Source organism: Vigna umbellata, chromosome 6, assembly GCF_029865625.1.
Source record: "Vigna umbellata cultivar VRB3 chromosome 6, Vumbellata_1.0, whole genome shotgun sequence".
In the NCBI taxonomy this organism is placed as follows: domain Eukaryota; kingdom Viridiplantae; phylum Streptophyta; class Magnoliopsida; order Fabales; family Fabaceae; genus Vigna; species Vigna umbellata.
The window spans coordinates 10,113,991-10,127,596 of NC_142170.1; the positions used below are offsets into that span (position 1 = coordinate 10,113,991).

Here is a 13,606-nt window from a genome sequence, read left to right on the forward strand (position 1 = left end):
ATAAAATATTATAAAAAAATGTTATCAAATAACACACTGCGACTTCGTACTGCCATGTCAAATAAATTACTCAAATATTGTTTCTTAGCTATTAATACACACATAAATTATAAATAATAATTAAACAACTACCTCCACAATTTTAAGTACCGCATGCAATTCAAAACATTCACGTAAAAGATTTAAACTTTATAGTGGAGAAAGTATGCTTATTTTCTTGTGTCGGTATACGGCTATACTTGTTCTTTATTTTATGTGAATGTAAAATGAATTATGCATGAACGTAAAAATGAAAGAATAATAAAGATGATGAAACCAAAGTTTTTAAGTAGAAAAAGAAAAATCACATGACTTTGTCAAGAAAAATATATCTACTGTAAAAATAGAATTATGTTTCTCTTATTTCTGAAATCTCTCAATAAAATTCATCATTTATGATAATATATAAAAAGAAAAATTATACTTTTTTGACCTATCTAATTTTTTTATATTTATTTTATATTACTCTTTTTTACTTTTTATTTTGAGTTAAATATGTTTTTAATCCCTAAACTATCAAACAAATTTGTTTTTAATTCCTCTTTCAAACTAAGCTACATTTTGGTTATTCTCCTTAAGGCACTACAAGAAATGTTAAAATTACCGGCGGGTATTTACCGAAGGCCTATAGGCCATCGGTAATCTTTTTTTATCGAAGGATGTTCCGAAGGATGTGGGCCGCCGGTAAAAGGCTCAAGAAATTGGATTAAAGGGTTTAGTTTCCCTCTTCGAATGAAACATTCCGTGAGCGTTTTTCTCTGTATTCCTCTTCTCTTCTTCCTTTTCCCCCATTTTCTTACTCTCATTCCCAACAACACCGTTTCCAAATACACAATCCTCCCCCAGCTTCCAGAGCTTTCTGCGTTTCCGAATGTCCACCGCACCGGCGCAGCCTCCGGTGAAGTCCCAGCCTCTGCACAAGTTCGCCCTTCCCTTCTTGAAATGGGGAGTCAGCGGCAAGAACCACCACACCAACGCAGCGCATCACCACCGCTGCCGCCGCCCCTCCTCCCACCCCTCCGATCACGCCTCCGAACCTGATTCTGACCCCCACTCCCGCCCCCACTGCCTTGGATCCAGGACCAATCGCAACTGATTCGCACTCCCCACCTGCTCCCTCAAGCCGCTAGCTCCACCACCACAACCACTTCAGGCGCCGTCGTGCAACGATGAAACTAACGACGAAGCTGCGAAGCGCGACATCGAGGACGCCGAGGAGGCTGTGCAAAAGCCGTGGAACTTGCGACCCCGCAAACCCGCGCTCCCCAAGTCTGCGCTCGAGATCGGAACTGGTCCTTCACGGAACCACGCCAACAACGGCGCGGGAGAGTTTCACGACGCCATTTCGAACCACGGCGAGAACCTCGCTCCGAAGTCCCTCCGGCTACGAGTGTTCGCAGACACTCAGTGCGCCGAGAAGAAGGAGAAGAGGAAATTTTGGATCGCAAAAGCCCTATTTACGTTTGGCCCTTACCGAAGGCTTTTGGCCCTCGGTAATTACCGAAGGGCAAAAGCCCTCGGTAAATGTTAGCGACAAGCGATTTACCGAGGGTTCTTTGGCCGTCGATAAGCCTTCGGTAATTACCTTTTACCGACGGTTTTGGGCTGTTTCCGAGGGCTTTTGGCCTTCGGTAATGCCCTTCTTTTTTGTAGTGAGGGAACCATAAATTTTCGTCCTCCAAAACCAATGACGTTAAAAATCACCTGAGGTAGCTAAAGGTGATGTGCCACGTCAGTTTTTTTTCTGACACGCAGTAAATTTTCCCTAGCTTTTCTCCCTTCGTGTCGTCTCCTTCCTTGCATCTTCTCCACGTTCTTCTCTTTTGTGTTTTCTTCCAAACTTCCGTGTGCTCCGCCACTTGATCTTTGATGTCGTCAGTTGCGGCGGCACCTCCCGCTACCGCTATTGCCAGTGTGGCAGCGGTGAAGGAAATGTTGGTGACTTTAGCTTCGTGGCTAGCCATGTAGAGAAGGAGGAGAGGTCAGAGAAGAGGTCGGAGAAGCTATCGGATCCGTTGAACGCGGCGGAGATGAAAACGAATGCGGAGGCAAAGAGGAAAGAGAGGCATTAGCGGAGCTGAAGCGAGTGGTGAAGGAGTTGCGCGAAGAAGACCTCTCGATGCGGAGAATCGCGGTGGAGAGAGTGAGGTCGCTGGCGAAGGAAGATGCCGAAGCGAGAGCAAATCTCGCAATGCTCAAAGTAAACCCTCCTCTCCTCGAAATACTCAATTCAAAAGACGCTTATTCATAAATCCCTTCGCTCTATGCTTTGCTCAATCTCGGAATCGGTAACTGATTTGGTTTGGTTTTTAATTAGCTTGGAAGACAGCCTCCAGAATATTTGAGTGTTTGAGGGTGGACAAGGGGAAACCTTGGTTGATCTCATCAACAACTCTAAATGGGCAGGGGCCGAGTTTCATGGTGGCGGAGATGAAGGACTTCAAGATCTGGCTCAAGGGGACGACCGTGGGAAGGAAGGGGCGACTCGCGATCACGGCGATGGCGTCGGAGGTGGCGTCAGAGGTGGTTGTGGTAGAGTCAAAGGGAGAGGGAGGGAGAGGAGATGAAAAAGATTAACTAATGTCAGAAAAAAAATGACGTGGCACACCACCATTAGCCACCTCAACTGATTTTTAATGCCGTTGGTTTTGAAGGACGAAAAATTTTGGTTTCCTTAAGGAAAATGACCAACATGTAGCTTAGTTTGAAAGAGGGGCTAAAAACAAATTCGCTTGATAGTTTAGGGACTCAAAACATATTTAACCCTTTTATTTTCTTCTTTTTCAAAAAATTAAAAAAGTTAATTCTTTTAAGACCATTTTATCCTTGTTAGGTGTGTCAAATGAATATCAATGTGTGTTATGGTACCCTAACTCAAAAAGAAATTATCTCTTTTTCACATACTCATTAAACAAACTCTATCTATTTTTCTCACACACAAATATGATGATTCTCTCTTTCTCTTCTTTGGTTTCTTTCTTCACCATGTTATTGTGTCTTAACTCTTCTTCTTTCCATCCCTTTTTAGATGGGTTGCACATTTCTTTTCATTTTATAATCAAAGCCATAAAACATGGACCAAATTTTAGCAACCTTTGGTGTAGTTGCAATTATTGCCCCTAATTCATAGTAAGTAGAGTTGTAAACATTGACCCCTCATGATAGGTTGGTCCCATTTGAATTTTATTCAACAAAACTTCCCCATAAACCAAATGGACCTTCTTCCTGTCTTTACATCCTGACTTAATTTGAAGGTACTAGAACACCAGCACCTTGACAACAATCTTCAACCTTCTTGGTTGACATTGACTTAGGCATAAGTCAGACCAATTCAAGTATGTGTGAATTTTCTCTATCTTTTTTTTTCTCATCCAAGCTTCTCCAATCCAATGATATTGAATCTCAATGTGCTTTGACCGTGAATGAAACATAGGGTTCTTGGTTAGATGGATAGTACTTTGATTATTACAGTTTACCACATAATCATCTTTATTATATCCCAATTCACTTAGAAAATTCTTCATCCATAGCATATCTTTGAAGGCTTCAGTGACTACTACATATTATGCTAGGAGATGTCAAATTATCCAAGAAATCGGTGAGACGGAGCTCATATGAAAAAAAAGGACTCTCACAATATGCTTAAAGATCTTGGTGACACACTCAAACAGCTCGATCAAGCAATAGAGCAAATCGAAAATGCAGGTGATCACCTTGGCAGTGAAGGAGACAAACTCAAGAGAAGGCATGAATAGCTCGGTAATGAAATAATATAACTTAGAAGTGTAGATGGTGAACTCAAATGTAGTGTCATGCTTGAAATCAAAGGCTGAGAAGAATTCTACCAACTCAGTGTGGTACCTGGACACTAGAGCTAGTGATCATATGTGTATAAGCTCATTAAGGTAGAGGTCGAATTCGTGTCATCTAGAGATGATTTTAGAGTAGTTGTAAAAGGACGTGGAATAATCCGACACATCTTAATTTTGGAAGTCTGGCTGAACTATCAAGGAGGGAACTATTACTCTAACTACTTGGTATAAAATTTGAGAAGAAATTTTTTGAAGAATGCATGCTCGGAAAACATTCATGAATGAACTTTCCAAACTTGGCTATGTATTGGGTAAAAAAGTAACTTGAACTAATGCACGCCGATTTGTGTGGACCAATTTCTCTTAGTTCATTCAATTGTAAGAAATATTTTATTTCATTCATAAATGGGTTTTCTTAGAGGTCTTAGGTGTATTTCTTACAAGAGAAATCAGAAGTAAGATGTTTAAGAAGTTCAAGTTGATGGTGGAGAAACAAATTGGTAAGTAGATTAAAGTAGTACGGTCTAACAAGGGAGGTGAATTTGTATCTGCAAGTTTTATGCAATATTGTGAAAAGCAAGGGATGTGGAAATTTCTAACTGCTCCATGTTCACCACAAATAAATGGCATGGCAGAGAGAAAGAATAGGACCGTTCTCGATATGATTTGAACCATTGTTAAAGGGAAGAATATGCTAAAGGAGTTATGGACAGAGGTTGTGCAATGTGTTGTATATGTACAAAATAGGTGCCTACATTCAAAGCTAGATGGAGTGACACCACAAGAAGCCTGAAGTGGAAGAAAGTTGAGTGTTAAGCTTTTCAAAGTCTTCGGTAGCATAACATATGGACATGTCCCAGGACAATTCAGAATGAAGCTTGATGATAAAAGCAAGAAATATGTTTTTATTGGCTATGATAAACAAGCAAAACCCTATAAGTTGCACAAACCAGTTTCAGGCAGGACATTAGTAAGCCATGATGTCCAAGTATATGAAGATAATTAGAGGAATTGGACTTATTTAAGGAGAAGCCTTCAAAAAACATGATTTATTGGGTAGAGAACTCGACAATGGTTAAAAAGAGCTCGGATGACACTACCAGGTGCCTAAAGATCACAAATGAGTAAGGTGAAGAAGAAGATGAACATGTGCAGTCCAAATCTCGGAGTTTAGATAACATTAATTACTTCACTGTTGAGGTACATGTAATATGTTTATGCAGGTGTAGAAGATGTAAAGTTTGAAGAAGTTGTGCTTGATGAAAAATGGAAGAAAGCTATGAATGTGGAGACAAGCTCATTTGAAAAAAAAATGAAATGTGGGAGCTGACAAATTTACCCGCATGTACTCAACCAATTGGTGTGAAGTTTGTGTACAAAAAGAATATCAATGCAAAAGGAGAGTTGGAGCACTACAAAGCCTAACTAGTGGTGAATGGCTACAAATAGTAGAAATGAATTGACTATAATGAGGTATTTGCTCTAATTACAAGGATGAAAACAATTCAGTTATTATTTTCACTAGCAACATAATAAGGTTGGAAGATACAATAGATGAATGTAAAGTCTACATTTTTAAATGAAATTTTGGAAAAGGAAGTTTGTGTAGAACAACCTTTAGGTTACATGAGAAGAGGCAAAGAAAATAAGGTGTTAAGCTGAAAAAAGTGTTGTATGGTTTGAAAAAAGCTCTGCGAGCTTGGAATGAAAGAATTGACACCAATTTCGAAAAGAATGGTTATGAACAATGTCTATGTGAACATACTTTATATCTAACGAAGCATGTGACATGTATGTTATTTGTTGCCTTGTATGTAGATGATTTGATTTTTATTGAAAGTAAAGCCGATATAGTTGAACAATTAAAAAAGGTAATGATGAAGAAGTTCAAAATGATCGATATAAGCATTATCAGATACTTTCTAGGATTGGAGATGGACCAAAGTTTGGCAGGGTTTGTGTCTCAAAGAATGTCTACTAAAGATTATGAAATGTAATTCAATTTTCACTCCAATGAAATCTAAAATCAAACTATCAAAAAACTGGAGAATAGAGATGTTAAAACTGAATGATCGAAAGATTACAACTAGTTATGTTTTCTCCATGATTAAGATAGTATTTATTTAACTCTCAGATAAATAACTCATTGTAACCCTGATCTACATGTGAAGAAGTTGAGTATGTTGTAGAATCTTAAAATATTCGACGTACAATCTCACTAAGAAACATAGTGAAAAATTTGGAAATAATACAATAATCCGTGTAAATAATAGATCGATCATCAAACTAAAAAACCTAATCAACTACAAGAGAAAAGAAGCATATTGACTTTAAGGCCTTGTTCACTTAAATGAATTTGAAGGAGAGTGATTAAGGGATTTGAGAGGATTTGAAGGTAATTCTTTTTGTTGTTTATTTGAGTAGATTTGGAGGTAAATGAGAATAAATTTGAAAGTAAATTTTTTAATATGTTACATCAATCAAATCCTACTTTAATTCTTACAAATTTTACTTTCAAATTCACTCTCACTTATCTCTAAATCTACTCAAATAAATAATAACAAAAATTTACCTTTAAATTCTCTCCTATCTCTTTAGTCATTCTCACGTTAAGTGAACAAAACCGGGCGAGTGATACAGAGAAAAGTTGTTTAAGTGAGTATAATTTGAAGCATGCAAATACAAGTGGCATAACTAGGGAAGAAAAACAGAGACATGCAGCAGAGTGGTGTTGATGGTCTGATTCGACTGTTTTGAAAGTTGTTATTGGTTCGAATACGACAAAGACCGCTTAGTTGACTTGACTGTTGGAAAAGGGCGGTGATTATGGCAAGGCATTTGGTACGTGGTGGTCCCTGAATGTGTTGGCAGAGGTCATGTGAGCTTGGTGGGGACGGTGGTAATTGAGTGCCACAGTGGTTTAGTTGGATATCTCATTCAGGAATTCAAAAGACTCAGTAACGTGGGTCACTAGGGTTCTTAGCTTAGACTAACAATATCAGGGCATGCTTGTCAAGTTTTTGTTCTGTTCATCAGAGCATGCCATTGAAGCTCCAAAACTTGCTGTTTCTCTTCCTCTTCTTATGATCCCACAAGAGAAGCGTGACAACAAGTCAAAAACCACTAAAATGGTGTACAATACCTCCTGCGAAATTGCAAAAAACACTTCCTCAGAATGCAGCAGAAAATTTGAGCAGTAAACAGAGACCTGAGAGTCTGACAATTTATTTTTCAAACATGTCTATCCTCCACGAAATATTTACTTTTTTCTTTCTATCACAGCATTTATATATATTACGACAAAACTAGTTTTTCGAATTGTATTTTTTTTTATGAAAGCTCCGTTATTTTTTAAAATATCAAAGCCATTTTAATGAATTATCTGTTCATGGTTAGACATGTTTATGTACTTTGCTTATGAATTACCAAATGAATTAAACTAAAGTGTGTAAGGTAATAATTGTTGAAGCTTTGCAAGAGTTTTTTCTTTACTTGTTTTTCTTTTACATTATTTATTTATTTATTATAGAGACAAAGGAAAATAAATAGAAAAAAATGAATGTATGAAAAAAAGAGAAAATAAGAGAAGAGATGGACAAAAGAAGTGATCTCCTTGTTATCTTGTTAAGAGTGTTCTCGGAAACGAATAATTTGTAAACTTTAATTAACTGAAACTGAGTTTTTTTTTTCAATTGCTATAATTTACTAATATTTTAATTGTAACATCCCAATATCCCACATTGGATAATTCATAATTTATATATTGTAACATTACATTTACGGTAACATCCCGTAATCTCACACTTAAACATTCACAGTTGATATATTTTAAACTCATATTTCAACTATAAACTCCTAAATATAACTTGAATTTTTCTAACTTATTCTTCGATCTCTTTCTTCCTTGGTATTGTTTCAGACGACATTCCTTCATCTGCTCCCGTATAACGAATTATACGATCATCGCACATACCCAAACACAAAAGAAAACACAAACAAGTAGGGTGAGCTAACATGCAACAAATCATTTATAAAACATGCATAATTACTTTGATATAAGTATCATATAATAATTATGTCATACACCCTCATACCATCGTACCACAATTCCTATTGCACACTCGTCCCATAATACCCAATAAACACCACAGTACCCAATAGACACTCATTTCACAATACCCAATATACACTTATCCCCGACGATATGTTGTTGAGTAATTCAACGAAAGCTTCCCCACTTGTGATGCCATTCTTAGTCCCCTCACTATGTCCAAAACCGGCCCATAGACCAGGACATCCTGCCCTCCATACCACCCACAAGGATAGTCCCCTCACTATGTCCAAAACAGGCACATAGACCAGGACCTCCTGCTCCTCTCACCACATAATTCATCCCTCTCTACTTGAGACTAGATAATTATTAGAGTATCAGGATAACCCCCAACTACGGGACTCTCAACATCAACATATACACAAATACCATAACATTATTGAATCTCTCCACAAGACTCATACCATACTCATATTCCTCAACTCACATTATACCCCTACAAAATCTCCCCATAATACTCATAACATGTTCAGATGCATAAATTCAAATGCAATATAATAAAATACAATCATCGCATAAATCACACAAACTCAATATATTGCATAATAATTTAACAGTACTCAATCTGTTCAATAGGATTTAAGTTAAAAACTTGTCGAGTAGACTTCCAGGAAAGAGAGGTGTGTCACAATGGACAACTTAAGTACCAAGTCTTTCCTTAGCCAAAGTGTTCCTCAACTAGTTTTTAACAAATTTCTTATTTACAGATTCAAAACAACAACATATAATATTAACACTGAATTTCAATATAGATTAACATACAGTAAGCATTAACAGTATTCACACAGCAGAATTTCAATATATGAATAGTAATAAAACAATACTAAATCATAATATAAAAGCATAGAACTATTAAATCATAATATAAAAACATAGAAAGGTTAGCTCCCCTACCTCTATTCCAGACTTAATCTCCTGCTCCGAATTTGTTTCCCCGAAACCCTTCAGAACCTCTACTCTTCTTGCAACTAAAAATTTCTCCCTAACTCTTTCTTCTCTATTTCTCAAGCTCTCACTTGATTCCTCTTTTCTTGGTGCAAAATACCCTTCCCTCCCATGGCTATTTATAGTAAAAAAAAAATTTACTATTCATTAATATTTTAATATTATTTATTATTTTAATATTATTTAAAAATAATATTTCAATCATTTTCTCACCAAATCTGATCCTAATTTCTACCTACTACTTTCTTCCATGCTAAGGAATCTTAATGCTGAAAATTTATTTTTACTATTTACTTTTTACTATTTACTATTTACTTTTTACTATTCCATTAAAATTATTATTACTAATAAAATACTAAAATTTACTACTATAAATATATATATATATATATATATATATATATATATATAATTTTTTTTTTCATGAATCTTACATTCTCCCCAACAACTAAAATTTTCGTCCTCGAAAATTCGACATAAAAATTTTAATTTAATACTCATCTGCACGCCTAGAAATTTCTCAACACAGTTTCCACTCCTAGAAATCGTACGCCTCCAAAAGCCACTTATGTTTACCAAAATTTTATACTAGATTGCTCCACCTTACCCTATACTTCTATTTTCCGTAAAATTTCTAATTTCTCTGATGATTACACGGAGTCCAAAACACTATTACTAAATAATTCATCCTTATGTTTTCTTTTCTATACCCATTTATCAAGAACTTGTCCAAAAGTAATACCTATATTGAGTATGCTTTATAACATCCATATAAACCCTTCCACACTTAAGATCATGCATCATTTCCTTCACTCGTCCTTGATGAACTTATCTGATTCTCGGTAATACTGCCTTCACCCTTAACTACAACAGTCAACTCACAATTCTTGAAGACCATAAACTTCTAAAAACATATTTGAACCAAACCATCCTTTCGATCATACCCTAGACTATAATGTCTATCCTTCACTTGCATTGGTCAGATATCCCTAAAATATTGATCCTCATCTTTTATTTAACCCACACTAAATGTTGAACCACTATTTTCTTTCCCTGATAAACACTTCTGAAATATTTAACAAAACTAGAATAATCAAGCTTATTTCAAGATTATACTCCAAATTACTTCAACCTTCATGTAATTATTTTCCTAGCAAACATTTCTAGTCTAAGTTAAAACATTCTTCAAGAATTAACTTATAAACTCCAAATTTTAGGAATATAAACCTTGTCCTCAAAATACCTTCCCACATCCTAAGCTAATATGAATTCACAAACTTAATGTTGTCTCTAATCCAGTACCTAACAATTGCATATCTCTGATAAGACTCAACAGATCACTCAATCAACAATGTTATAAATTCCGAAACCACTTATTTTAATCTCAATAAGGCCGAATTTAAAACTAACTAGATTCCTTATCAGTACTGCACCCACTCATTTAAATAAACCACTTATGCCACATAAGTTAAATGATCTAGAGAGATTATCAAGGCAATCAACCACAACCAACCTCAATTATAACGTGCTTCCCTAGATCAAAACCATATCCCCAGGATATTTAGTGTTAACTAAATCTAAAATTTTTATCTTATGCGAACTAAAAGTAAGTATCAACAAGTTCACTCACACACATCACTGGATAGAGATCAAGGTGCGACATATAAATCTTTACCCATCCTTTATATCACCATTGAGGTTTGAATACTACCATATAACTATGCCTGATGAAATTGCTCCAATCACAACCTACAACTTCTTAATTATTCCTAATTCCCTAATCACATTAGTATTGCAACCCTCCTTTTTATCTATTTCCAAACTCTTCTTCTTCCTTATATTGCCATGTTCATAATAATATCAATTCAACCTACACTACCTCTACTAACTTTAACATTCCAAAATCAATAAAATTTACAACCGTAAATCATGACATTTTAATCCTATCATAAAATACCGAATATTTGCATAAGCCGAAAGCCAAAATTTTCGTACTTGGATTTTCTCCACTACTCCTCATACCAAAATCACATACTCTCAAATCTTATCTCTAATACATTTTACTAAAAAAAAAAAAATCTAACCATCTCTTTTTAATCATCCATTTAGCTTAAAATCCTTTCAATACTTCATTCTTCTCTAAAGACCTCGTGTTCTCTTAACTTACAAATTTCTCCTCCTATTAAACTTTCTCTCAATCCTCTTTATGCCTTATACCACTTCTCATATACTCTTCTTCGTCTAATATTTGATTTATTCTTAATCTACTTCAGTATTCCTATCCCTTTTTATTTTAAACTTTATCTTCAAATCTTCCACCATTTTCTTTCTTCAGATTCCAATCATCGCTGATACATCAATCCATGTTACCAATCTCACACAATGCCACTCTGTTTCTCATCAATACTTCCTTCTCTTCTGACTTCTAACGTTACTGATATACTAAACCAAACTGATTTCTCAAACCTTGCTACATTCATGCTTATCCAAAGCTTCTCTTAATCTAGCCTTTGAACTCAACTCCTTTTTGTGAAACTTAAGATATCTCATCTATTAATTTGTTCTAGAAACTTCTAAAAATTTTACTTCTAAACACCAACATCTTCACTCATCCTTTGAAACTTAAACTCTAATATTATATCTCCTATCAAGGCTTTAACTAATTCTAATATCTTTCCTTAAACCCTCAGAATTAAGAAAGGAAAATCATCTATGGTAAAAGTCATGAGTAGTTAGACATAATACTCTACTATCTAGATTTGGAGGAAATGGTAAATTATACCATTTAGACTCAATTCTTCACAGAGAAGACACGGAAGACCCACAACACAGAGGTCATCCTAAGGACGAACTGCTCTGATACCATTAATGTAACATCCCAATATCCCACATTGGATAATTCATAATTTATATATTGTAACATTACATTTACGGTAACATCCCGTAATCTCACACTTAAAAATTCACAGTTGATATATTTTAAACTCAGATTTCAACTATAAACTCCTAAATATAACTTGAATTCTTCTAACTTATTCTTCGATCTCTTTCTTCCTTGGTATTGTTTCAGACGACATTCCTTCATCTGCTCTCGTATAACGAATTATACGATCATCGCACATACCCAAACACAAAAGAAAACACAAACAAGTAGGGTGAGCTAACATGCAACAAATCATTTATAAAACATGCATAATTACTTTGATATAAGTATCATATAATAATTATGTCATACACCCTCATACCATCGTACCACAATTCCTATTGCACACTCGTCCCATAATACCCAATAAACACCACAGTACCCAATAGACACTCATTTCACAATACCCAATATACACTTATCCCCGACGATATGTTGTTGAGTAATTCAACGAAAGCTTCCCCACTTGTGATGCCATTCTTAGTCCCCTCACTATGTCCAAAACCGGCCCATAGACCAGGACATCCTGCCCTCCATACCACCCACAAGGATAGTCCCCTCACTATGTCCAAAACAGGCACATAGACCAGGACCTCCTGCTCCTCTCACCACATAATTCATCCCTCTCTACTTGAGACTAGATAATTATTAGAGTATCAGGATAACCCCCAACTACGGGACTCTCAACATCAACATATACACAAATACCATAACATTATTGAATCTCTCCACAAGACTCATACCATACTCATATTCCTCAACTCACATTATACCCCTACAAAATCTCCCCATAATACTCATAACATGTTCAGATGCATAAATTCAAATGCAATATAATAAAATACAATCATCGCATAAATCACACAAACTCAATATATTGCATAATAATTTAACAGTACTCAATCTGTTCAATAGGATTTAAGTTAAAAACTTGTCGAGTAGACTTCCAGGAAAGAGAGGTGCGTCACAATGGACAACTTAAGTACCAAGTCTTTCCTTAGCCAAAGTGTTCCTCAACTAGTTTTTAACAAATTTCTTATTTACAGATTCAAAACAACAACATATAATATTAACACTGAATTTCAATATAGATTAACATACAGTAAGCATTAACAGTATTCACACAGCAGAATTTCAATATATGAATAGTAATAAAACAATACTAAATCATAATATAAAAGCATAGAACTATTAAATCATAATATAAAAACATAGAAAGGTTAGCTCCCCTACCTCTATTCCAGACTTAATCTCCTGCTCCGAATTTGTTTCCCCGAAACCCTTCAGAACCTCTACTCTTCTTGCAACTAAAAATTTCTCCCTAACTCTTTCTTCTCTATTTCTCAAGCTCTCACTTGATTCCTCTTTTCTTGGTGCAAAATACCCTTCCCTCCCATGGCTATTTATAGTAAAAAAAAAAATTTACTATTCATTAATATTTTAATATTATTTATTATTTTAATATTATTTAAAAGTAATATTTCAATCATTTTCTCACCAAATCTGATCCTAATTTCTACCTACTACTTTCTTCCATGCTAAGGAATCTTAATGCTGAAAATTTATTTTTACTATTTACTTTTTACTATTTACTATTTACTTTTTACTATTCCATTAAAATTATTATTACTAATAAAATACTAAAATTTACTACTATAAATATATATATATATATATATATATATATATATATATTATTTTTTTTTTCATGAATCTTACATTAATATTTTGTGTATACACATTTATATTTATTTAACATATATTACTAAAGTAAAA

The 13,606-nt window shown here is 35.0% G+C and overlaps 1 pseudogene; it reads left to right on the plus strand.

The window, feature by feature from the left end:
• Positions 1 to 820: 820 nt before the first annotated feature.
• LOC124843909 (uncharacterized) lies at positions 821 to 1,570 on the plus strand (annotated as a pseudogene).
• The last annotated feature ends 12,036 nt before the right edge of the window (positions 1,571 to 13,606 follow it).